Source organism: Apteryx rowi, unplaced genomic scaffold, assembly GCF_003343035.1.
Source record: "Apteryx rowi isolate R43461 unplaced genomic scaffold, aptRow1 scaffold_8, whole genome shotgun sequence".
NCBI classification, from domain to species: Eukaryota; Metazoa; Chordata; class Aves; order Apterygiformes; family Apterygidae; genus Apteryx; species Apteryx rowi.
The window spans coordinates 5,600,862-5,628,031 of NW_020451093.1; the positions used below are offsets into that span (position 1 = coordinate 5,600,862).

Sequence of the window (27,170 nt, forward strand, 5' to 3'; positions counted from 1 at the left end):
CTTCTAGCTCTGCAGGCTATCTTAACAGCAGGTATTTTGATACTTTTAATGACCATCATCTCACAAGCATGACAGAGGCAACCAAATCATATCCAGCCAACAAAATACTAAAATATTTTCAGCAATGTTCTCACTGTTTATTATTAATATTGAAGTGGAAGTTAGCACTTAAAATACTTTGAAGAACTATCCTTACTTTTGCATTTAAATCACTGGAGGAACGATCAGAGCGTGCAAACCCCTGTGGACAAAACGCCCTCCATCAAAACATCGTACAGGTGCATTAAAAATTGAATGGGCATAAACAGCTCCAACAGCTTGGAGCTTGAGTTGGTATTGCAGCGATCTTTGCAATTCATAAACATCAACACTCAGGATAGTTTGCATGGGCATACAAGCAACTAATTACTATCTTTTGCCTAAGGGCATGTATGGTGTTCTCTACAGGTATCGCTACTGCTTTTTGCCTAATGTATTGCCTCTTGAAGTCTTTCAGTATAACAACTTGCTGATATACTCCAAAGCATTTGTAGTATTACCAACCTGCTTTATATTCAAAAAGAACCACGCTGTAACTTCTGAAAGATGTCGCTAAGAAAGAAGCAGCAGTTAGGAAACTGTATGTGACTTGCAAGAAGTGTTTTCATACTGTTCACTAAGAGACAAATTAAATGGTAATACTGACACTTAACATAGAGACAGTTTTTTGATGAAAATATTTTTTCTACAAAGAAAAAATGTGCAAATACCTAAGGAAAACTATTTGATTTTGCAGTATTATCTGAACTACCATCTTAATGACTCATTTGAAAACAAAACTAACCTACAATTTATCAAATATATCTTGTTGCATTGATGCTGTTAAAAAAAGTAGGTTTCGTGGGGTGGGGGTGATGTTGGAGTACACAGAGCTACCTGATATTATCCCTAAAAACAATTCTCTTACTAAAGTGCATAGAGTGCAATATAATTAAAATTACAGTAGAAAACTATCTTTGATGATAAAGAATTTTTCTCTGGTATATGACAAAACATATGAAGCAAAGTACTGAATCTGGATGACTTCTGCCAACAGTCAAACCTACCTGAAAAAGGGAGAGAGTATTACATCTACATTTAAGGGAGCTCTCTAAATTGCATCAGAATGTGCACCCTAAGTACCGAACTACTTGCTAAAGTATGATATTCCTCAGTCACATCTACTTGTGCCACCTTGTTTTCACTGTTGCTTTACAACATTGTGCTATTCTTCTTCTATAACTGAAAAATCCCTAGATGCCACAAGTCAATTTTATATTAATGGAATGGTCTAAAGAAGACTGAACCTGTGCTGAGAATCTGAACGAACAGTAACTTAAAGATCTTTCATTCCTAAATATCTTTCATTCCTAAATATCAAAATCCAAAAGATTCTAAACCCTTTCAAAAAATTAGAACTAAAACCTGCAAAAATGTGCCCTAACGGCAATAACTCATGGCTAATGTCAGCAACAGACTGCTATGAAATAAAGAATATCATTATCCTGTTAGACCAAGCCTGTAGAGCGAATTTTAAGGTGGGTAAAATGTAATTACTCAAACTAGAATACATTTAAATCAAGGTTAATTAGCCAACTACAGATAAAGGAAGTTTAGTGGCCACCAGAAATCAAAATACCTTTACCTCCCACCAGGAAAGCAAAAGAACTAAAATGGCCCTTATTACACAGCTATAGCACTGCTGCAGGAAAGGCCATCACCTGGCAACATAAGCAACAGAGCTCCTATAGTAGCATCGTATGTATTCTCCAGATGCTTTCATCCTAGCTTTTGACTAGTTGACATTAAAGTTTGAGGTGTTTTAGTAATAAACTTCAAAGAATATCAGTCCTGATTCTGGTTCACAAAATGCTTGAGCTGCACCTTTTCACTAGAATTAACCACTCCAGAAAAAATATATAAACAATTTTGTTTGCAATTATAATAAAATAATCAGGACCGGGTTTAATGATATTCTATGCAAAATTCCAGGTTTACACTATTTACTTGAAAGCAGAATTTGTCCCACTAAGTCTACCTCAGTATTTTCCACATTGATTTGTAAACATTACTTTCATTTCTTAATGTGATTGGTATGATTGGTAAGGAGCAGTTTCAGTATTACAAATAATGAGGCAGCACAAATTCTAGAAAATGGTAACTTCCTGAGCAAAACTAACAACCTCTTCAAACACTATTTGCAATGTTTTGTTATTAACTATTTCCTCACTAAATGACTATTTTATTGAGATTCACTGACGTGCAAGACTACTTAATAAAACAGCAATTCAAATATGATGTTCAGAGTTTACAGCTATGACTTTCAGAAGTTGAAAGAAAATATTGTAAAAAAACAGTAGTGACATTCTGCAAATAGATTTCAAAAGAAAATCAGGCACTCTACGTAGCTTTAAAGCCAGCCTTTCAAGCCAGAGGTAATCAAAGCTTTAGTGAAATTATACTAAATAAAAAGCAATGCTAAAAGATGCAATTATTAGCGCAAGTAAAACAACACCAGAAACTGCTATTTACTCCCCAAATACTCTTTATATATGCATCTTTACAGGTTCCAATAGCACTACTTGCATAAGTGGGCTTGGGGACTCTACTCATTTAAAGTTTTTTCAAGACTTGACTATGCTCATAAGAAAGATAAACGCAAAGGCCTCATTCTGGCAAATCTTTGTGAACAACAGCAACATTAGGCAGATGAGTGGCCGGCTCCCATTTTACTTATCGTCAGTCACATATATAAGGTTATTTACAAGTCTACATCAAAATACAGTTTCTTTGTGTATGACAATAAATCTTAAGACCTTAATCTGCTGCATCTTTCATGCCTCAATGAAATGATTCCATTTTTGCCATGCTGGTAATATGAAATTTGTTTATTCAATACTAGAAAAATTGTTCTCTTAATCCATGGACTGATCATAACTGTTTATAATCAATTCAAAAAAACAACCCTTTGGATCTTCCCCATTCCTAACATTTCCAGGGCTTAGGTTTTCTTCCAAGGTATTGAATGCCTAATAACGTGGGCCCTTACAAAGAACCTAGAACGGATGTCTCAGTTTGAAGTGAAGCAGAGTTGAACACAAATCAGTAAGTAACATATATCATTAAAACTTGCTGGCAGCTCACGTTTAGAGTACTTTTACACACCACGAGAAAGCTGTGAACGGTAGCAAGCACCAGGATCTAAGTTAGCTTAATCTAGCTAGGAGAGATAAAAGAACAACGTCAGAATAAAGCTTTAGTGACCAAGATAAGCATTTTCCAAGAATGCACAGTATGTAATTACGTTGCTGCCATATGGAAATCCTGTGTCACTGCTTCTTCACTGCTACTGTTACCCATAACACCTAGAGCAACGTGGCACAGGTATTCTACCATATCTCTAAAACACGCCTTCCGTTTCCTCCATAAAGACCTACCCTTTGATCTCCTTAAACCTGAATTTAAAAAAAACACATATCCTTACAAGGAAGCAATAACAGCTAGCTACTTTGATACCTATGATAACATGACTAAAAACAAGCAACTCAAAGAAAAAACTAATTCAGCTTAAAGTTAAGGAGGGTTTATGGGGTCTTTAACTTATCTGCAAAGTTCTTTCATCCATTTTTGTGGGCAAGTCTAAGTAGCCATTTTGAACTGATGATTACAACTTTAAGATGAGCAAACTAGATTGAAAAAGTAAAATGATGTTAGTTTCCTGCCTTTGTTTTAATTTTCAAAGAATGGATATGAAAATACTTCTCTCCCTCCATATCTTTTTCTATTCCAAAAAATTTAAGAGTGAAGTTTGGACCCACTGTTTTCTACCCCTTTCTCTCTCCAAAATGACTACACAAATAGAAACATCTCGTAAGCATAGGTAAAATCAGTTGTCCAGCAGTTAGTCTGGGATAATTTAAGCTGAACAGAAAGTCCTATTTTTCAAAATTAGGTCATAAACAGGGTATTTGCAGGATAATGCCCAAGTCACCTGTAGTCTGTATTCTTCCAGTCCATTAGAAGTTACCAAAATACTACATGGCTCTTCCTTTCTCCGATTCAAACTCAAGGAATTCAAAGATGCAGGTTTTCATTCACTTGCACAAAGACTTTCCTTTTCTTTCTAAAATTTATGTTTGGATCCCAGCAATTCATCCTGCATCGTGAAATGTTTATGGTTTCAACTTCTAAGGAAGATCTACCAGGCTTCAGAGATTGAAGGGCCATTCTTATTGTCAAAACTGTAAGCTTTACAATGATAATTTCATTTTCATGACAGTTTCACAAAAAATACAGAAATATATGAATTTTTAGTTGCCAGTAAATAACCTGACAAAATAAACACCAATAACTTTTTGCTGACTACAGAACAAAATTAGCTTTCATCAAATGCTTTTTGCTGACTGCAGAAAAAAATCAGCTTTCAAACGCTTTTAGAATTATACAGTCACTTACACATTGTAAGACTATAACCAAATTGCCCCAAAATTTGTAACTTGACCCAAAAAAGTTTATCTGCATAAAAAGTTTAAAAAACAACAACAAAAACACTTTAGCTCCTTCCAGTATGGCAGATGAAAGCATATTTTAAGTCAATATTTCCTCTTTAGGCTTCACTCCTAGTTGCAAGGAGGGTTTTTAGTTTCTGTTCTAAATCAGGATGAGCTCAACGGCCTATAGCGAGCTTTTTTAATGTTTCAGAGTTATCACAGTGCAAATTCTGATTTTACTTTGGGACGTTTATGCCCTCCCTAGGTTAGCAGAGGCCACGAGCTCTGCAGATGCTGTAGGTTCCACCCTTAAGAATGACATTACTTCAGTTCTGCACTCTCTCTGATCAATTAAATAAATGATATTGATGGGTTGTTCAGTGATTCTGGTAAATAGATGGTGCCTGGAAAGCTACCCAGTGAATCCTCTGGCCTCATTAAAATCTGAGTATTTATCTTCTGAAAAGAAAAACACTGTTTTAAGTTGTAGGATTTCATTTTCAGCTGTTGCTGCATTAACAAAACAGTAAAACAAGCCTATCCGCGATCTTGATGAGAATATTGCTTCCTACAGATCTGCGCCTCTATCTGTTTCAGAATCCCTAATCCAGTAAAACAATCATTTTGCATAAGTTAAATAGCCGTTAAGTGAATATATGTCCACATTAAGTCCAGATTTGGAACATTTCCAAATCCATCCTAAGTGAGATTTTACTGTTTTTAACATGGCCCCTGTACACACCTTTAAGGCATGTTTTGAACGGCCTTGCTATTTACATACAAATATATTTATGAAACATTAAAATCAAACAGAAAGTTTGTATTTTAACATTTACTTCAGCAAAAGCTATTCTGGCTACACCACGGTCCTAAGAAGCTTGTTGGCTGTGATGAATTGGTAGCACACTGGCAGGCTGTGGCCAGTGCCTATGCGGCTGTTGTTTCCTAGTAAACGTTTGAGTACTTACCCCTGTTTTGTCTCACCAAAACATATGAGAAGATATTGTTAAAAAAATATGCTGGAACAGTGAGTTAATGAAATTGCATACTGGAAATCACCTGAAAATAATTATTAACTATTTACCAGAATCGTGAAATTTCCAGTAGATAATATTCAAATTCAGGTTGTCAAAAAAAAAAAAAAAAATCAGAAAAAACATATAGCCTATGTATAAACATATATGAGTACATGTAAAGCACCAACACTTGTTCTGCAATTGCCTTTTCTCCTGCATGGGAAAAGCCCACGTTACACTGCTCTAAAAAATGAAAGAAATCTTCCCCCACACCTCAGCCACTTCCAAACCAAAGTGCAGCCTGACATTTGACATACGTGCTTTCAATATGCACTATGCAAGTGTGTGGTAAAGTCCTGTTTCAAGATGATGTGAATTACAGGTATGCAGATGGAAGTGCTAGAAAGGGTTCTAGTTTCAGTCTCTCAAGTACTTTAAGGCTGCAACCACATGATTCAAAACTGTTTGTACTCATTACTGCTACCACTTAAACACAGGATGTTGTTCTGCTTGTACTAAGACATATTCCACAAATTTTTAAGAACTACATTTTCATAATTCACTAATAAATAAGCACCTAAAAAAACCCTAAAAGAACAATGGAATATTTTTGATTTTTTCCTACTTTTGAATTATGCTTTATCATCTGCAAGTCTCCAATAAATTATTTTTAAAAATTCTTACTTCACTACTTAGGCTTCCAATAGGTTTTTCTTTTTAAAAAGTGTTCTTGTTAAAAATGAAATGCATTCAGTTTAAGATAGTTGCATGTCCTTTGTGAAAAGAACAAATGACCACACAAGAAAAATGTACAGATTCAAAGAAATCGCTTTCAAACAGTAAAATGCATCAGACAGTACACAGCCGCACAGCATAGTCCAGGCGGTGATCAACCCTCCAGTTTCATCCCACCGCTCTTCCAGGGAGCGCAGGGGACAAGCTGCATGGTCAGAAAGGGCAGTCGGCCAGGCTTGCTCCTGCGCATGCAAACTGCTTAAGAGAGAGGCAGCGGGGAGAAGTCCATGAGAGGAAAGTCCTCGGCAGCGCTCATTCTTCTAGACTTCCATAGCCAAGAACGCAAACCCCATTTCTTGTTTAAGAAGTCAACAACAGCCAAGAACTATATTTTTATAGGTACCTGTTACATTTGTTTCATGTACTGATAAAGTTGAACATTTGTATCATTCTGGTTCAGGAACACGATTATGATTTGAGTTAAACATTTTTTACTTAGAAATACTAAAAAAAAAATTGTGAAGCATTTCAAACCATCAAAACCCTATCCAGTTTCAGTACTCACCTTACCTTGAGCAATATTATTAACATATCATAACACCTCTGAAAAAATCTTCATGTTAGTTTTCCTGTCTACCATGAAACAAATACACACACACACACATTTAAATGTTTGAATATGGGACTTGCACTGACATGATGTAGGAACAGTCTATTCATACTCACATGGTAGTCACAGTGGCATTGGAAATACCTTGATAAAGGTAAATACCAGCATTCAAAGAAAAACACTATGAAGGGTTTTTTCTTCTGAAGTAAAAAGAATTCTCTCTTTATTGCCATTTACATATGTACGATCATATAGGTGGAACAATTTGGTAACTTCATATTTGGAACTGAGCCAGATTTTCTGTACTAATGAATGGTTAGGAAGCCTTTAGTGAGTATTATTTAGTTATTTCAATAACAATATTTAACAAAATATATTTTCAGAATACTTTCATTTAGCTAATAAGCAAGTCAACCTTAGAATTCTGCTAACCACATGCTACCTTGTACTTTTACTAGCATCGCAATGCAGCAACCAAAGAACCAGCAGCAGAGATCAACCCTAAATTTTCTTTTACACTTAACAATAGCATGACACTTGCATATCAAAGACTATGTATGGAAATCACTAAGTCTTATGGAGCTGCTTAACTGCACAACGAAGCTTGGAGCAGAGTACAGATGGACAGGTTGTGCTTACCTACCCACTATGTGCACGCTACAGATAAATGAGGAAATGGAACTGTGTCACCTGTGAGTAGTGCTGGTAGTCTTCGCACTCCACAGCCAGCCCAATCTTCATTCACATAAATAAATGGAGGTCTGCTACCAGACTAGCAATTGCTCTCCAAATGCTAGTAGTATTTCAACGCATGTCGCCCCTCCTATATTGTTTACCGCGTATGAAATTAAGCATGAAGTATTCTAGAAAAAACATAAATAACTCGAGCCACATTTTCAAAGGGAGGCATCTAAATCTGATGGATTTGGAATGAGACTTGGGTACCTAAAGTTCAGAATCATTTCTGAAAATAGCAGTTCAGCAAAGAACTAAAAGTCTTTGAAAATCTTCTCCTGCATTCTATATATTATTAATCATATTACTGTCTTAGTAAGATATAAAATTTGTACAGTTTATGGTAAAAAGAATATACATGATGTTTAACGCTTGCATGAACTAGCATGTCATTCCCACCCATCATTGCATCAAGTATACACTTGCTAATTTTCATTAATTTGGGGATTATAACAGGGTTTGAAGGGACATCATTCTTTCTAAGCTAGGCTGTTTCTGCCTAACCCTAAACAGGGTGCTGTGCTATCTGGCCTCTCTGACGCGCACTGGAAGAAGATATTACTTTGGGTTTATGCTACTTCTATCTGTCCAGCTCACAAGGCTACTGCAGGATCTGCTCTTCCGTGCAAGCGAAAAGCAGCCTCAGAGCCACTAAAACTCCTGAACGTCTGATCACCCCTTTCGGTAGCCAGAACTCATCCTTTGGCACACCCCAAACACCAAGGAACACGAGGAAAACGGACCCGGGCTGATCACATCAGCTCCGAGGCATTCGGCAATGCCTCTGCCCATAGAAATGCCAGCTGGACGTTTAAGCTCAGTTTGAAAGCCAACCTGTGCTGCCAAAGAGGTTTTATTGAGGCCAGGAGCTGGTTCTTCATCACTGCCCCAAAGAGTCCACAAACGTAGCTAGACAAGACACAAGCATTATAGGTAATAAACAGACTAAAAAGTGAAGCAAAGAGAAGGAAGCGCAGAATATAACGAAAAAATTTGTGTGGTAAAACTGTCAATTAAGAAAGCATCTTAACGTTTCTAAGCAATTTGTGGGAGCAGGGAAGGGTCTGGAGTTTTGGGTTTACTTCTGTAGCTAAATTTAATTAAGTTTGCAACATGGCAGAATTTAGAACACAGTCAAATAATAATATTAATCATAAATGAATTCATAACTTAAACACATATATAGTCCTTGACGTTTTTGAGGTTGCTGATAATGGGTTTATGTGAATAACTGAAGCCTGGTTTTCCTGTAATAAGTTGCGATTTGTGTCTTCCATCACTTTCTTCAATCTCATGTATGTAGTCTGCCTGGGAGAGATACACCTATACGCCCAAGCTACCTTAAATATCTGTCCATTGTGGACAATAGATAAAATATCATCTACAAATTGCAGCTATCATAGCACATGAAAAACTTCCTTCAGCACTTCACTCTTTAGGAATGCCTAAAGAAAACTCAAGAACTAAGCTTTTCAAAATTCTGTTTTGTCAACAACTTTTTCTTACTTGGCTTTGCTATCTCACATGATAACTGACTGCCACTAAAAATGACCGAACTAGGCAAGTCTTGCCTACATTAGATTCAGAATAACATACTTTTACTTAACCGATTGCACCTTGTAACATTTTAAAATACCAAAAACCTCTTATACAATTTATTTACTTATTAAAGTTATTTCTTAAAGTTAACCATTCAACTGATAGAATTCTATAATATTCCTGATCTTTTTAAGAGAATAGGTGAAATGGGGGGTGGGGGGGGAGAAGTATCTTGACAATAAAAAGCAGCTGAAAAGCAGCTTAACCTGACACTTTCTAGAATTAAAAAATAAAAATTGCCTGAAAAGCCTAAGTGCAAAGAACAAAAATAACTAATATAAGGAGATGGTAAGATGAAGGAGGAAGAAGTATCACAAGCTAATAAAAACTGCATTCGAATAAACAGACTGCAATAGAGCAGTCTCCATGTTTGCAGACCTCCAGATAATGCTATCACGATGTAAGATTATACAGCCAGCACAGTTCTGATGCCTTGAAGAGTCAAATCAACAAATCAGGACACCAGGAAAAAAAAAAAAAGTCAATATAAGCAAAACAATCCAGGAAATACTTGAATTTTTTGCTGTCCAGTAAGAACTTACCCTGGAGTCATTCCCTCACTGCAGCCTATAATAGTCTCTTTTCATTACTTGACCACTTATTTTAAACTAACATATAAGAACTTAAAACCTTTAAGCTTTTTACTCCTCTGTCAAATTTAGTTCAAGTTGGCTGATGAGTTCAAAAGTTATTGGAAAAGAAAGAGAAAAGAAGGGGGAACAACTCTGACATACACTGTGATCACACTAGCTTATTTTCTTAATGGACCAGGCTTAAAGCAGTTTTACGTGCATAGAAACTGTAAAGATGAAGCACTAAGCTTTCCCTTAAGAGAGGCAATCCTAGCTAGTTTAGACGTTAGGGATTTGGAGGGGTGGGTAGTGTCCCTTAAAACACTGACTGAAGTGTATGCTACAGGCAAAATTCACAAGTTCACAAAAAGCGATCAGAGTTTCATGAAAAGCTGAAAAATAACACACACATTCATTCAGTCTCTTAAACCGGAAGATGCAATTAACTATACTAATTCTCTCGTGGAGAAAAACTAATCTTCCCCACCAAAATTATAAAGTATGGTCTTTTCACTGCAGTCTCAGTTACATCAGCATTCATTTTGACTGCCGTTAGCTTGACCTGTGGAATTCAGAATATTTCCAAATTCTTTGACACTTTTTCCGCGGCGGTAGTAGTGTAAATAGGAAATACATGTCTGAATGGCCAGACAATATGGTCCTCTCTTTCTGCATTGCTGTAGGGTCTACCAATCTCTTAGGTTTGTCACTCATGTACAGACAGATGAAGATGGTCTACTTGAATGACAAGTACACTACAATCGCTATCAAACGCACCTCATTCAAATTTTAAAATTTCTCACTTCTGTTTCTTTTCAGCTGCAACATTTGATCCTGGGTTTTGATTAAAAGGGAGAAAGACAGAAGTAAGCAAACACATGTTGCTAAGAGTGTCCTGAGGGAAAAATGCCTTTCTGATTCCCAAAACCTGTTACCTTGTTAGGCATATCATACCTTCAAAGTGCACTGTGAACTGTATCACCACTTCATGGGCAAACACAGGAAAAATCGTTAGGAGACATCTACTAAACATCAAGAACTCCACACGCATTGAACTGGGCACAGAAGACGAGCAAGTTTCCCCTTCTTCACAGGGCCAGCTAGCGTCGACTCCACGCATAACCCAGACAGACGAGGAAAGGTGGTCTCCAGATCACGCACACTGAACTCCTTACTGTAGTCTCCTCTGCCAGCTCAAACGTTACAGAGAGAGAAAAGGAAAGCAGTTTAACTCGATCCATCAATGATCTTCTGAAAGGTAGCACCTTAACAAACACTTAAGAGCATTAGCCCACAGCGTAGGATGAAGCTGAACTAATGAATCTACTCTGAAATTGGACACGGAAGCCTACAAGAAGAGACAACATACTGCAAGATCAGGGATTTCAGGATCCTGACTCTCTATATAGCATTACTGGCTATGAGCCACTTAGCTCTTGTGTACTGCCTTTTCTGTCTGCAAACCAAGGAACTACACACTTTCACTTTTTCATCTAATAAATTAAATATTTTACAAAAGTATCATAACCTGCATCCTAAATTGGGAGCAGTAAAATACGAGGCTGTGCTGCTTTGCATGTCCTCATAAAGCAGTTCTGGACTCTTGTCTCCGGATCTTGATGGCGAGCAACACATCTCCCCTGGGTGTTCCACACACTCCAATTCAGCAGACAGGTAATAAAGTGAAGTTTTCCAAATTCTAATAGAATTCTTTTAAATCTGCATAGAATTTAAGGCAAAAAGTATATATTTTTAAAATATATATATATATATATAAATACTTAATATGTATATTTGAAATCATCTGGTCTAACTTCCTAACTGTTTTAGGCTATGAAGTTTCACCCAAACACTACACCCAGTACTACCCAACCCAAATATTTAACCCAAGTACTTTCCTTAGTCCTGAAATGTCTACGAAAAAGACTATGCTTGCACTAAAGGCAAAAGACGAGAGTCCACAGAATCACCTATGCCCACTGTTCATCAAGGGTAGGTAAGATTTGATCTGCTATTAAGTAAATGAACCTAACAGGTGAAGAGGCTGGTGAGCTTTGCCTCCTGTCCACCGAGTCACTACTAACCTGGCCTGCAGTTAAACGCCCACTCAGTAGTAGGTGGCCACTGTTAGCATCCTAAGCACGTCTGGAAAATATACCAGCCAAACCAGAATTCAAGACAATCTATTAATGGTGGTCTTACAGTGCTGCAGAAGTTGAAGTCTAGATCTTATGTATCTGTCTACTTCATCGTCTCTTTTGTATATGCAAGGACTGCACTAGCACTTTTGCCATGGAATTATAATCATCACAGATAATCCCCTCCAAGTCCTCCCTTGAATCACAGGACAGTTGAGATTGGAAGGCTCCTCTGGAGATCATCTAGTCTAACACAGCTACAGTTTTACTATGATTCGACCACCGAACTACGTGTCTAACTGTACAGTGCTTTCATTACACATTTCTCCACTATTCTTTGCATGATTCGAAAAATATAGTAGCAAAAAGTTAAATCATCATCAAAACCATCAATTGTTACAGGGCCATGAATACATGGGACACCCGCTAGCTTTACTCTTTCTCATCCCATTAAAAGAGCATTTTTAATATTGTCTCAATTCCATATAATCCAAGTTTTTGCATCAAAATACTGTTGAAATGAGTTAGGGGAAAAAAACACACGCATATGTGCACACGCACACACACAGAACAGTTTAATACAGCAACATAGGCCAGACATACAATCCTATTAAAAAAAGATACAGCCTTGTCTCACAAAGCCTTCCTATCATGATACCATAATGACCAGCGTTAATTATACATTTCTATATATTTTTTTTTATATTTGACATGTATAAACACACACACACACTTTTAAGCTTTTAAGCATTCGCTGACACAAGTCCAAGTTAACCTTTACTATTTTATCTAGGGCTAAATCCACCATGACATCCTTTTTGCCTCTTAAATATGGAAACTTTTTGGAAGTCTTCCAGTACTTTGAAATATGCACAGTTTACAACACATACAACAATTAACATGAGTGGTTCTAGAGGCTCCTGAGACAGTTCTCTAAAGATCCTATGATATGATGTCCAGATCTGTTTATTTTAATCTTTTTATTTAATATTTAATTTCAAAAATCACTCCTTTACCATCTTTAGCAAAGTGGATATGAACTTTCTATTCCAAACACAAAATGAGATGGAAGAGGAGAAAACAGAATGAAGTGTGTAAAAAGCAAAACATTTAAAATATAACTACATTAAAACAGCACAAATTTATGCTTAATTATGTCTAACAGCACTGACCGTTTTTATGAAACACACTGAAAATGACCATTTCACCCCGCAGACGGTTGCCTTGGAGTCACAGGACTAGATGCGTTAGATAAAAAGATCAGAAGATTATGATGTTTATATGCCTGGAAGTTGATATCTCTTAATTTTTTGATTGTAAGTTAGATGATGTATTTCTACTTATCTTTCAAAATGAGAGTGTTTAGTGTTTTACTTCAGTCTTCACAAAAGAACTTAATTATAAGATTCTCAACACCAACACACTTGTCAGAGAGCTTCCAAGCTTTCAAAGGGACAGGGGAGAAAAAAGATTAGAGAATATTTATAAAAACATATATACAAGCTGGCAAAGTCTGAGGTATTTTATCACTGTACAGTAAAGGAAATATTTGAAATAGTTCCTGAATCACCTGCAATTGTCTTCAAAAGCCCACGGAAGACAGGAAAACTCCCAAGGACACCAAGTGCTAGCACAAAACCTATCCTAAAAGAGAAGAGAAAGGAGAAACAAGGGAGTTACAGACAAGTCATCCTTACTTCCATACTAGTAGGTTACCTGAAGAAATATTTAAGCAATCAATTTGTACAAACCTAGATGAGGAGACGCCACTCAAGGGTGGGAAATCACATCGAATTAATCCGATTTCCTCCTCTGACAATGGCTAAGAGGAAAAGGTAGGAGTTATGCATCTTGACTTTAGCCAGGCTTTTGACACTATCCCACACAACATTCTTAAAAAGCAGAAGGCGGAAATACAATCTAGGTTATGCCACTATAAAGCATGAACATCACAGGACAAAAAAACTGCACCGTAGGAGAAAGTGCCACTAGTTCACTCTGTGACTGGCAGAACATTTGAAGTGGGCAGGAATCTGTCCTCAGTCCACTATGATTCAGTATTTTCATTAATGGCTTGCTGAGTGTACCCTTAAAATGCCAACAGGTAACACTGCGCTCTGGAAGGTAGTGCAAGCAAATACGAGAATTTTTAACACATCTTCCAATGAAGTGTCATCTCTGATTGACAGCTCAAGCCCTAAGAAAGAAATTGTTTAACAATTACATTGTTAAATACAGAATCACATTCCCTTGGAAGTTTGTAAAATCTAATTAGTTGTTTTTAAACACTAAGTCAGGGATGGTTCAAGAAAGTTTCATCCTGCCTAAAAACACGAGATGAACAACTCTCAGGATGCATTCCAGATCAAATTTCTACAACTCTGGTGTATCTAGAGATCAGAGGATCTACACTAAAGCAAAGGATGGAAGTGGACTGGGGGGGGAGGTGCTTTCACAAAAGCTAGAGGAAGAGTAATGCAGCAGAAGCCTGAGACACAGGCAAAATTAGGAGACATCTTGAAAGGAAACACTTAAAAGCAGGAACTGATTCCAGAAAATCTGCAGAAGCCACATCAGTGAAGCAGCGCTGAGGTCCCAGCTCTGCCGAGAATCACATCTGCCTGGACGACCTTCTGTCTTCACAGATCTCCTGCTAATCTTCACCATTTCTGTGGCCCAGATCTTAGTTTTTCTGTAGTGAATCTAAATGCCATAACAAAAGAACGCAGAAGTAATTCCCTGAATAAAGTCTATGCAGTTGTCCTAATCAGTATGCAGGTTGTTCTGCAAAGAGACATAGCTCAGCCCATTGTTTTTAAATATGTAAGCATTTTTAAAAGTTATCAGGGAAGCAGACAAATACTTCTCTTCTCTAATAGCTGTGTATACACTATGGTTCTTCAGTAGCCAGTTAGCAAAATGCAGAAATAGTAAACCTCTACAAACTTTTATCTTTTTCTTTCTTTTTTTTTTTTTTTTTTACAACAGCATGGATATGATTTTTAAAATTACAACCAAAAGGAGCAGTACTACGATCCCCCAGTTATATTTTTGCTAGGTTTTAGTGTCAAAAAGCATTTAAATGATGAACCCTTTATTTGAAGATGATTAATTATAATGCGTTCCATTTGGGTAATAAGATTCAATACCCTACTATCAATTAAACAAAAAGCACGCTCCTGGTTTAAGATTAAAAACTAAGCTGTTGCCAAAAAGAAGTTCACTTCTTGCCTTGTATCTTTCAGATCACAAAAAGTATCTGTTAGGACACAGTGGGATTGCCACAAAAACCTAAGACTTTCAAAAAGGTATTATTTTGTATATGTGGCTTAGCTACAAAGTCGAAACAGAAATGACAACGGAGCTTAGAAAAGTAAGCCTTTTTGCCAATGAATTTCTTGTAAAGTCAACAATTATAATTTATTCTGATCCTTTGTGTCACCATATTAGTAGTTATTTTTCAGCAATCCCAGAGCAGCAACAAATAATGCCATAGAAGAGGACTGATATAATTACATGCTGAAAAAGATAGGCCAGCACCCTTACACTCAAACTACCCTCTGTGGCTCCTTCATACCCCATATGTTGCTAATAAAACTGTTTGAATCATACCTATGAGACAGTTTTACTGATATTGTATCAGGTCCCTAGGTTCTTTGTATGAGATACGATGTCACTAGAACTATAACTATGCAAATTTTGTGATACAGGATCCCACTGGACACAATATTACATACGTAATTCGCCGTATGAAACTGTGCATTAACAATAATTCTAGTGTTATATAAATGAAACCACTATGTTTACTGAAAAGCTCACTACACCACAATGAAATCAAATTTAAAAAGCAATAAAAAGCAACTGACATGTTATTCATAGTAAAGATGGCAACACTGGTATTTTTCCTCAAACATAACGTAAATATTACTTTGTGTTCATTTGATAATGTTTTACAGAAAGTTTTAGCGCTGACACTAAACAAATATAGGTAAACATTTCTCCTCCCTCAACAATATTAATTAAGGACTTAAACACAGGAATCTTCTGAGCCCAATTTTCAGGAATAACCATGCAATTTTCAGCAAGTCTGAACTGTATTCAGATATAACTTGGATTCTCAGTTTCAACTAATTATTTATTAAAAAACAGTAAGTATTAAAAATTGCAGCAATAAAGAACAACAGCTTGAGGATATTGACATGTGTCGCACTGAAGCACCACGAAGTCTCATCATCTGATTAGAAAACACTTGCGTTCCAATTCGGGCTCTTACTTCAAATACCTGTATGACCTCAGGTAAATGATACTTCTTTCCAGCCTGCATCACCTGAATTAGGATCTCTTATTACCTTTTCCTGCATAAGAATATGGCCAGTGCTTTATATACCTGTAGAAAGACGGGTCTGTGTTAAAGAGCTTAAAAATCAGCATAGCCGTCTTCGAGAATAGTGGTGCAATAAAAACTTGGACAGTACAACAAAGCTTGCTACACATTCTTCTTTTTTGTGTTTCTGATGATTTTCTCCCCTCAACGTTTTAGGGAGTTGGAAAATACCGGAGTTTGTAAAAAGAAGAATATATATATATATATATATATATATATATATATATATTTTACAGGCTGGCATCACAAATTGAGTTCGGTAGAGATCCAGGCTTAGGAGAGGGAAGCGCACTATTTCACACAGGTGCTGTGAGAATTAGTAAACCAGGTAATTTTGTAAAGTACTATGTACAGTAAGTTGTCTAATACGGAGAGGAAAAACACACAGCTCAGCACTCCCTTGGAACGCCTCTGAGTACAGACAGCAACCATAAATGACACACTACAACTGGCTAAGAAGTCTCACACTGAGAACTACTGACTTTAAGTGATGTAAGCTTTTATTCAATGGAAGTAAAAATAGAGTTCTAATCCTGCATTCAGTAAACAAGATGATGAACTGACTGTTTCTTATAAATATATTTCATATGTTTCTACTACAGAGGAAGTGCTTAAAGCAGTAACTTTACATGAAGCTGATGCCATACTAAAATTATGAGAGTTTAATTCTCCATTAAAACAAACAAAAAACCTTAGGTGACATTTTATAAGCTACAAAGTTTGCACTATATTCTATAAACACTCCACACTTTGGTACTGGTGCTGAGTTTTATCATCATACGATTCAGAGATAATTATATACCTATTTTCAAAGTTTGAAAAAATAAAACCCCCAAAACATGGCACAAAACTGTTAAAAGGCAACCTGTTTTTAGAAAAAATCACTTATGCACGTACTTAATTTTAATTAATAGTCTCACTGACTTCAGCATTTGCATAGTGAGACAACTCCACGCTTCAGCTCAAGCACGCTCACAAACGCTTTGCTGATTCACGGCCAAAAGCATGATAGGATCACCATTATGTTAAATGCTGATAGAATTTAAAAACAAAAAACAAAAAAAGTAACCCCACCCTCAAAGAGGGTATTAGAAACCCTGTAAAACTCACAATTTGTGCAAAACATGGAGTTTACTGAATAAATGAATTCTATGGCTAAGATGCATTTAAATGAAAATTCAGTGTGGGCAGAAGAACTTCTGGGAAATGCGTTAGCAAAGTTGAGGTTATACAGCCCCTGTTTCTCCATCCTTGGCATCTATTACTTGCCAAGATTCAGTTTTCAGGAGTTGCAAATTATGGAATTCTTTAATAAAATAGCCTTCACTTTTGATGACTTACCTTCTTCTCCCCATTGCCTACACACCAGGTAAGTGGATTCTGTGGCTGAACAACGAATTATCTCCAGCTCACTAGGTTCCCTCACAGATCACATTCAACATGTTCAGTAATGTTCACTTTGAGAGACCAACCACTCCGAGTTGCAACATCGCCTACTGCAATACACCTATAATAAACCTAATTCTGAAATACGATAGACAAGAAATTGTAGTTAACAGTTTTCTTCATTATCCATGTAACATCATAAACACTATTCTTTAACTTTTATTCAGAATCCTTAAAGGTAGCCTGTAACAAGTCTGGGTGCAATACTCCCTGCCCCTATTTATAAGAAAAATTGTAGCATGTGATAACCTATGGCTCACTATTACCAACTCACATTTTTTGAAGTTCAAGTATAGGAAAACCTTCATTCCAGGATAGCCAAGCAATATTTAAAAAATAATCCCTGACACACCATTATTAAGGCATCAAAATTCCAATCACTATCATAACTGAGTTTTATAGATAAATTTGAAAGTAGGAGCCCCTAAGAGTTAAATGGATTAAAGAAATCCTGAAGATGCGAAGTGGCTTCCTGGACAACCTGCTTTTCCTGTCCTTTACCTGGACGAACAGACAGCCGCTGTGCAATGAATCCGATATGCCAGGTCGCGTGGTGGCCACAAGCCCTAGGGATCTGCCGCTACCTGGGTGCGCACCTCCTAGCAATACTCCTTCCAGCATCAGTCTCACCTACAGACCAATTCCCACGGTTTCACAAACCATACTTTGGGAAACCATGGAGCTAAAGACTCTTCCACTTACAAAAGCTGCAATAGTAATATTAATCAAGTGAGGCTTATACCACAGACATAATACATTAATGATTCTGATGTTTAAAAAAACAAAAATAAAAAAGTCTCTACAATCTAAATGGTTTGCAATTCAAAAATTCCTCAAACATTTCAAAGCTTTGCTACAACAGCTAAGAGAGACAAAGTCGCCTCCTCATTACCTAAAATTAGCAGGAACAGAATAATCTAGACAATAGAAAAACTCAGGTAATACAAATACAAAGGACGCACAGGTAACTCTCAGACACCTGAGCATTGTTCCACGGGATCAGCTTAGATCCAGCACAGCTACCAGCTCCAGCTCGGCACGAGCCCTGCTAGACCTCGACTGCTTCCCTGCGTTCACAAGGTAGTGCACACAAGCTAATAAAGCCAGGCCAAGCCTAAATTGGCTCTGCACACAACCAGCTTGTGTGCTTCTGCAACCATTTCACACCTAATTTACAAAGTAGATTATCTATCCACATGTCATTGGGATCTAACCTGAGAAGCGACTAGGATCAAAATTAGTTAATTGATTACCGTTTAAGTGAAACACAGAAAGCAAGTGTAACAAGCCAGAAGAATTTCTAAAAGTGCATTGTTTTTATTCTGACCCATTAAGCCATCCAGTACTACTGAAGGACTAATGAAAAAGCTACGGAGCAGGAACACAGAAGAAGGCCGGTTCTCAGTGGACATGCCAACACAAGACAAAGCGCAAAGACCTTTCAGCTAGCTAAGCTTCAGGCCAGCACGTTCGAAGAACCGCAGGGAGACGCGAACTTGCCAACTTGGATTCGGAAGCTGGGCGTATACGATGTCCACTCATTTCGATAATCCCTCCTTGAATCACAGACTCACTCTAATACTTCTCCATAACAATACAACATAATCATTATTCTCACAATTTGACTATACACTGTTTCACACAAAGATTTAGTAAAGGACTGAAAAATCTGCTTAAACATCCAGAATTGAAAATATTTATTACCTTAAAAAAGGTACCTTTTCTCTCAGGAGAGAACCAGTCAATAAGTATACTATGCATAAAGATTATTTCCAAAAACTTTACTTGTTAAGCAAGACAATTTTTTTTTTTTAATTAGGAATTGAAGACAAGCCCAGGAAGAGCAGAAGTAAACAGGTTTCTAAACAAGCAACTTACATGGACAGGTCCTTTTTAACAGGACCAGTGAATATATTTCATAAAATAGCATTTACAAGTCAGAGCTGACCTCAGGCATCACATGCAGTACGTAGCAGACAACCTACATGGATATTGAGCTTGATAATACTACAGGGGCAAATTTTGCACATGGAAGATAAGCTCTTGAGCAAATATTTTCCAGTGTATTATGCATGCAAAAGCTTTTTTCTGCATCAAGAACTGCATGTCACATTCCTTAAACTGTTTCTTTTCCTGACCAAATACACTGTGGACAACCTACGGAGGATGTCCCTGTGTGTTTATCTTTGAAATTCTCATTTACAGTTCCCACTAACCATGAAAAAATGTGATTTTTTTTCCCCCTCAAAAAAAAAAAAAAAAGTCATGTTTAGGATCTGATTTCCTACACCCTTGTTCCAAAAAAATAACAGCAGAAGCCCTGATAGAGATTTTTATGGATTTTAAATCGAGCACAGATCCAGAGCCCATAACAGGGCAAAGCCGAGAAAGGCAACCAGCAACAGAAACGGCTGTATAAGATGCACCAACAGCCAGTCGGTTATGGCAATTATTCCAGGCTACACCATGAAACCAGCCCGCTCCTGGGCAGTACGCACCACAGGCAAACACCGCCTGGGCGCTCGGCACCGAGAGCGGGGCTCAGACAGCCCCGGGGCCGATGCAGCTCCTACAGTCGCGAGAGGGAAGCCCAGCGAGCGCATCTGTAACGCGCTCTGACACTGCCAAAGCCACCCCCGCATGCACTGCCACGGGCTACTGGGTGGCTAGTTCATTTTATACACACACATACTGGGCATTCTCTTCAAGATCAATAAAAATATATTCGAATAAGGATAAAACGGACAACTGAGCAGGAGCAGATCACAAAACTAGTTACTTGTCTCATTTAAAACACATATGCAAAGAAAAACAGGAATTCCACACTTTCCCAGAACTAGACCTACTTATGTATAAATTACTGGTGATATTATACATGACATTCTTGACTATCTTGCCACTCCCAAAAATCAATCTTTCATACAGGGTACTTCACTTGTGAACATGAAAGTTCAACAGTCCCTTCTTGCAAGAGCAGGTTAGGTATATATATAATCTCACAATCCATATACTCTCTCCACATATATGGATTCGCAGATCTTTTGATCCGTTCAGGAACTACATTAGGTGAAAAACAGCTGGTCCACAAAGAAACAAAATATTTTCAGCCTCTTCCCAATGTTTGCACTTTCTACAGTAGAGTCACTTTAGCCCACTAGATTAAATGTAATACAGATGTGGAATATAATGTTCTAATACTGTCCTTGGAATTAAATACAATGCAGACAACTGCTTAGCAGGTACAGAGGCTAAGCAGTTCAAGTGATAATCATAATGATGAATGTATAATCTAATGTCCATTCGCTTAGACTTACATGAAGTATCTTATGAAGATCTCCTGTACCCATTTTAAGTCAATGGGAAAGAACCCATTTTTCCTGAGTTTTCAGGTTTCAGTCTAAATTTAAGCATTTCATATTTTTTGGCTTAAACAGGAACAGTCTTTGCACATAATTAATGATGCCTGGTGCTGCACAGTCCATCACAATCTCAGCAACTGGCCCTATCGTTCCCTGTGATAACACCGCTGGAAAAAATAAGACCAACAAAATTTCCCCGTGCCCTTGCAGCTGTGGGAGACACAGATCAGCCTATCCTTTACTTCAGAAGAAAAGGTGCTGCAAAGGTCAACCCTACATATAAAATACAGGTCATTAACACTGAGCACAGAACTACTCACATTCTTGCTTTTTGTTTGTACAACTGATTCCATTGCAGCCATTTAGAAATGTTTTATACTTTGTCATATAGCAATAGTTTATTTCTGAAACTAATCTATAGCATAAGGTTTGCTTATTGAATTAGAAGGAAGTCAGCCAATGCTCAGCCGTTGTTCCTGTTCTCAAAGTATCGTGCTCCCGAGACAAACTGCAGCCTGCCTTGAATGCAAAAACACGAACCCACACAGCACGGCTGGGGAAACGCAGGTACAGAACGCCAGCTCTCTCACCGGTACGTCACTTATTTTTACCACAAGCCACAGTTTTGCTGGTCGTCCCACGGAGAAAGGCAGTCTTCTCCTCAAGACTGTTAATTCTCTTCTAGAATAAAAAATCTAGACTGAAAACCCATATTGCACCTTCTGAGCCTATGAAGTTTCCATGCAATGCTATAAAAAGGTCTAGGGTTTCTAGGGTTCAGTCTGCGCAACTAGGCAATAGCTTACCACAACACTCCTATTTCAGATGGACCTGACCCAGATAAAAAAAAATTCTTAGTTATACCAGTCCTCATTACAAAGTAACAACACTGACAAATGCAAAAAAATGCAATGGGGGCGGGGGGGAAGAAGAGAAGTTGACTGCAATTTTCTCGAATAAGAACGCCATTCAAGTCACGGGCCTACCTGACATTACACTGGCAAACGTTGTCAAGGCAGGCTTGGTCCACAGTAAATTCCTTCTTCTAACATAAGCCTCTCAGAATAAAACAGATTTAAAAAAAATAGGACAAAAAGCTTCTGAAATTTACCGAAGGACAGGATTTTTACTTAATTTCCTCAATGATCTCAAGACAATCAGTTTTCCTTTAATGAAAACCCATTTAAGTAAAATCCATGGCAAACAGCTCAATGTTATGTTCTCACATTTTCAAACTGTGCTAAGAACAAAACTGCTTCCTCTGAAAAGGACAGTTTTTACCTGGCCAGCTTTCAAAATAAGGGAGAATATGAGAAATTTATAGGGGAAAAGGTTTGGTAGGCAAAGGGGGAGAGGGACAAGCATGACAGTATTAACAAAGAGCACGGGGAGGGGGGGAAGTCATGCAAATACGTGCTTCCAAAACCTGGAGACCACGCTAACATGGAAATAAGTATCTTCCTGTTTGTTAGCACCAAGATGTCCCTGAATCAAAACTTGACTTCACTGGCTAAAGATCATTAACTAGTGCAAACAGAAGTTATGAAAAACTAAATCAAGTTCATAAAAGGGTATGTGGAAAAGCAGTATTAGGGCAGGGGGGTGGTCGACCCTCTGATCTTAAACGTATGGCAAATCTGGAAAAAGAGAGAGAGATTGCTACAGCACGGAGGGTAAAGACTGACACTGGCTCAGTTAAGTGCGATATCTGTTAAGTGAAAGCAGCCTATCACACAAAAAAGTATAGGTTGGCAAAAAAAAAAAAAAAGTCAGACATTTTAAAAGGATTCTTCTCTCTTTACTGGAAAGCAATGTTATCACTAGATAACCATAGCATATGAATGCTACTATTTTAAATTCTGTATTAAAATCTTGTAAGTTGTAAAGGGCGTTCTCTCTCCACATCTCCTGAACGATGGAATTTAAGGACCCAATTATACTTCTGATCTCAAGGACTACAAGTTAAGGCCTCAAACACCATAAAACATTTATGCTGGGCAGGCTTTCATTCCAAATCAAGGAAGCAAAAAGGAAAGACCTAATCAGAAGTAGAGACCTTCTTCTCAATAACACAGTACACTACTGCGTTTTCAAACAACTTTATTAACATTTGAGATTCAATCTTTCTCACATCCATTAATTCTCTTTAACCTGTTCAGCAGAATGACCTGTTTGAAGGAGTATGCTTTACTGCTCTGAAACCAATCTCATTAGATGTTCTCATGAGTCAGGGCCAGAGAAAAAATACACATGCAAAATGGAGACTTAAAAATAATACAGCAATTAAAGAACTGATATCCTGTAATGCATTAATGTACTACTCCTTGGGGGGAAATAAAGCTCAATAATTTAGAAATTTTCTTTATTATTTTTATTGACAACACAAGAAAGTGTATTAGCTCTGTGTACTAGAAAGACAGACTGAATAGAGACACATATTAGTTTGCATGAAAGTAAATGGATAAGAGTTACATTGCAAACACAGCACATAGCAGGAAGACTGTATTATAGGAAAACATATGACTTCTCATTCACGAATGTGTCCCGGTCCTAATTTGAGTAAAATTATCTAGTTCATGTAATCTAATCTCTGAAAAGGTGCACCTGTGGTGAATGATGAGCATCCCAGAGCCAGCTTCTCAGCACAGAACTATTTTAACCACCTTTTCCATTTTTGCAAAGACTAACTGCAGGAATAGCATTCAAACAATTGTAATTTGTGGCCTTTTAACATCAGTGGTAATCTCTCAGATTGGCTCTTTTATATTCCATCATATGTTCTTCCAAATAAGAACTGCCCAAAAATATTTGGTATGAAAAACTAAATGTTCCCAGTGACAACTCTGATCACATCATCATTTGCACATGAACATTAAAAGATGTAACAACAGCAAAAAACACTAGCTATAACTTCAAGACTAAATCGTAAATATAGTAACTTTTCAAATTGTCTTTCCTGAAATTCAAATAATATGTTCAATGCTTTAACAAAAATTTAGTGAAGCACAATTTGTATTGTGCTGCAAGCCAAAAAGTGAATGTTCTTGATTTGAATCATGGATGCATGAAGCTGAAAAGTAAGTTTTGAAAATTTACATCTGTTCCGACACTACTGCATGTTCCTCATTACAAGTTCCCCCTACCCATTCCTTAGGCTTACTCCAGACCTTTTACTACCGTTGAAAAGTTTTGGTGGTTTTTTTTGTTTGTTTGTTTGCTTTTTTAAAATGAGTTCTTTAGATTTTTACACCTAACCGTAGGAAACCATACAGACAAAAGCCCCAGCTGAAAAAAGACGGGAACAGGGGTAAGAACAAAGGGACTGCGACTGCAGTGATTATTTGGGTTGGATTGGGGTTGACGGGGAAAGGAGGCTGGTGAGGTTTAAAAGTAACATTTTAGTAAAACTTGCAAGGAATTTCATCTTAGCACAGAATTTTGAGGTCATTTCTTCTATTATCCACCTATCCTAAACAACCTTTCTGCTACGTACTGTTCCTCTTACTCAAAACAAGGGACATAAAAGGGGCGAAATTGTGGTCAGCACTGTAAAACACATGCACAAGGAAGGGGAAACAATTAGTAGCCCTCACTCTCTTTTTCAGTCCTAGACCAATTCATCTCCATCAGGACTGTTCCCAATATTTCACAGCAGACAACCACATTTTTCTTATGAATCCTACAGAATTCTTCATTTCTCTACCCCAAACAAAGCCTTCGCAAAAATTAAACTGATCTGATACCCGAGATGGGATATTGCCAGTGGTGTCTTAATTGGCTTTAAGGTCCTGTGTCTCCAATGGGTTAGAAATGGGAGCTTTAGACAAACTTCTGGAGGTTTTTTGTTTTGTTTTTTTCAGAGGTATTGCATATTTGCCTGTTGCAGACTTTCTTCCCTATAAGTTCTGTATATTTAGACATTGGTTTTACAGCTAAAGTTCCAACTATGAGTGGCTTTTACTATTCAAAATCTTCTAAATACATTTTCTGAAAAATATATTACAAACCTGAAAGTCAGTCTTTATACACACAGCAGTACACAGCAAAATATTTTATGCAGAAATGCAAATACAGGTCTACATAGGTCTGCAATGTGAACATAACTATTATTTTACTGTAGTGTAAACACTGGCCTTCAGAAAACGCGTATGACATTGCACTGTGCAACTATCTCAGAGCCATTACGACCGCAAACTCGGTTTCCTCCTACGAACAATGGATTTTCTACAAAGAGCCTGCAGGGGTAAGGAGAAACCAGTGCCGATTCTGGAGCTTCCCAGACGAAGTCCAGACTGGTATCCCAGGGCAGATGGTCTCTCATCACATGCCACAAAGACTCGCAGCAGCAAGAAAACAGATGGAGGAGCCTTGACCTTTCTGCAAGCTGACAAGGCTCAAACTTCCAGGTAAGGCAACATCAGACATAAGTGACAGGTTTTGTTTTTGAAGATCTGACATTTGATACTTTAAGACTAAAGTCCCTATTGCTAGGAAACTCCTTTGCTAAGCTTTTATATCTTTCTTCACATATTGTTTCCTATGGGATAAACAAAGCGAGCTTTCAACTTCGGTGATTCTCCAGAAGAGTGCAGGAAACACCTGGATATCTTGCAAGATCCTGGACACTAATACCACGGTAGAAAACATCTACACACCAACACCTTGAATATTAAAGAAAACTCCAAACAAGGTGTCTAAGTTTGGATGTATGATTAAAAATCCCAGAATTAGAAACAACCAGAAACCCAGACTCATTAGGCTTGAAATCACACAGGACTTCTAGAAAGTCCACTTGCAAGATTATCCTCACAGAAAAGTATCTAACTAAACTATAAAGTGACCATGGACTTTGCTGACAACTCTCAGGACACCCTAAATAAATATTGCTCATGCATTAAAAACACAGTCTAAAACACAGCTGACAAAGCCTTTTTATAACAATACCCCACTAATTCTTCCAATTCACTTTTTATATATATCTGTATGTGCAGAGACTTTACATCTGTACATGAAAACTCAGTAAAATAAAAGGTTAACATCACAGCAAAGATGACATATTAGCTGCAACACAGGAATTTTTTTTGACCTATGTAGAGGAATAAAAACAACATTTCTGTAGATTTGTTTTGCCACTATCTATAATTGTTTCTGTACATCTAATTTGTACAATAAGCTGAGTAATAATTAACTCATCACAAAATTTTACAAACACTTATTACTACACACTGCTGATAGAGAGGTTTTCATCCTATAACCACTAAAACTTTCCTTCTCAAAGCAAGATCTATACAGAGGCTTAGTCACTATAGCATGTAACAGAATTACAGAAGTTTTCAGAGCAGTTTACCAAAAATTCAAAGATTTATTATTTCCCAGAACAAAACAGCACAGTGCATTTTCAAGATGTTTGCTCTCAGTATTGAACGACACTTTGTTATATACCTGAAGGGGTTCCTTAAGCAAGCCAAATCACCCCAGCAACTATTTCTCTGTGCTCTAAGTATGCCAGCCAAACCACTTTCACACGTTAAGAAAATGGAAAGCAGGAAATAAAGGTAGAGTCTTAATGAATCAACAGCTTATCCTGATTTTGTAGACAACATGTTAAAAGAATAAACACCAAAAATCCTGGCCATATATTAAGGCAAGTCTTACACCCAAACGGTTTGATAATGCAACATTGTTTATTAAGCCAGTACTTTTGTAAGTTATGATCTAAACAGAATACTAGTCAATTCACCAAAAGATATCAAAGACATCCTTTTATTACAACTGATCCAAGTATCCCCCTTGAAGCTATGGCTATCAGAAAGCATTTAGATAGCTCCCAAGCCAATATTTTTTGTACTCATTTTATTATGAAACTATAACACATTTTCAATAACTTTTAGCTTTGCTATACAGAGCAACAAATAATTTCCCAGAACCCTTTGGAAAATCTGACATGAGAAATGATTCTCTAGTCAACTTGTGTGTTATTAAGCTGAAAAAATGTACACCAGATCATTTGATCATTGGAGGGAATGGAAAAGTATCGGGAGCTTCAGGACAGACGGACGAACTTCAGA

General features: G+C 37.3%; 1 protein-coding gene across 18 annotated transcripts in view; it reads right to left on the reverse strand.

Moving 5' to 3' along the window:
* The window catches only part of GTDC1 (glycosyltransferase like domain containing 1), a 193,130-nt gene that overhangs the window by 155,218 nt on the left and 10,742 nt on the right, over positions 1–27,170 (reverse strand). For 6 of the 18 annotated variants that reach the window (XM_026089024.1, XM_026089041.1, XM_026089031.1 and 3 more), the window contains 4 exons: positions 13,665–13,735; positions 13,484–13,557; positions 13,086–13,356; positions 10,730–11,494 (listed from right to left, as the gene is read on the reverse strand). The exons of 3 other annotated variants lie outside the window; for them this stretch is intronic. The gene's annotated coding sequence lies outside the window, so the exon portion shown is untranslated. The remainder of the gene's footprint in view (positions 1–10,729; positions 11,495–13,085; positions 13,357–13,483; positions 13,558–13,664; positions 13,736–27,170) is intronic. 9 more of the 18 variants (XM_026089042.1, XM_026089034.1, XM_026089033.1 and 6 more) reach the window with 6 other exon arrangements.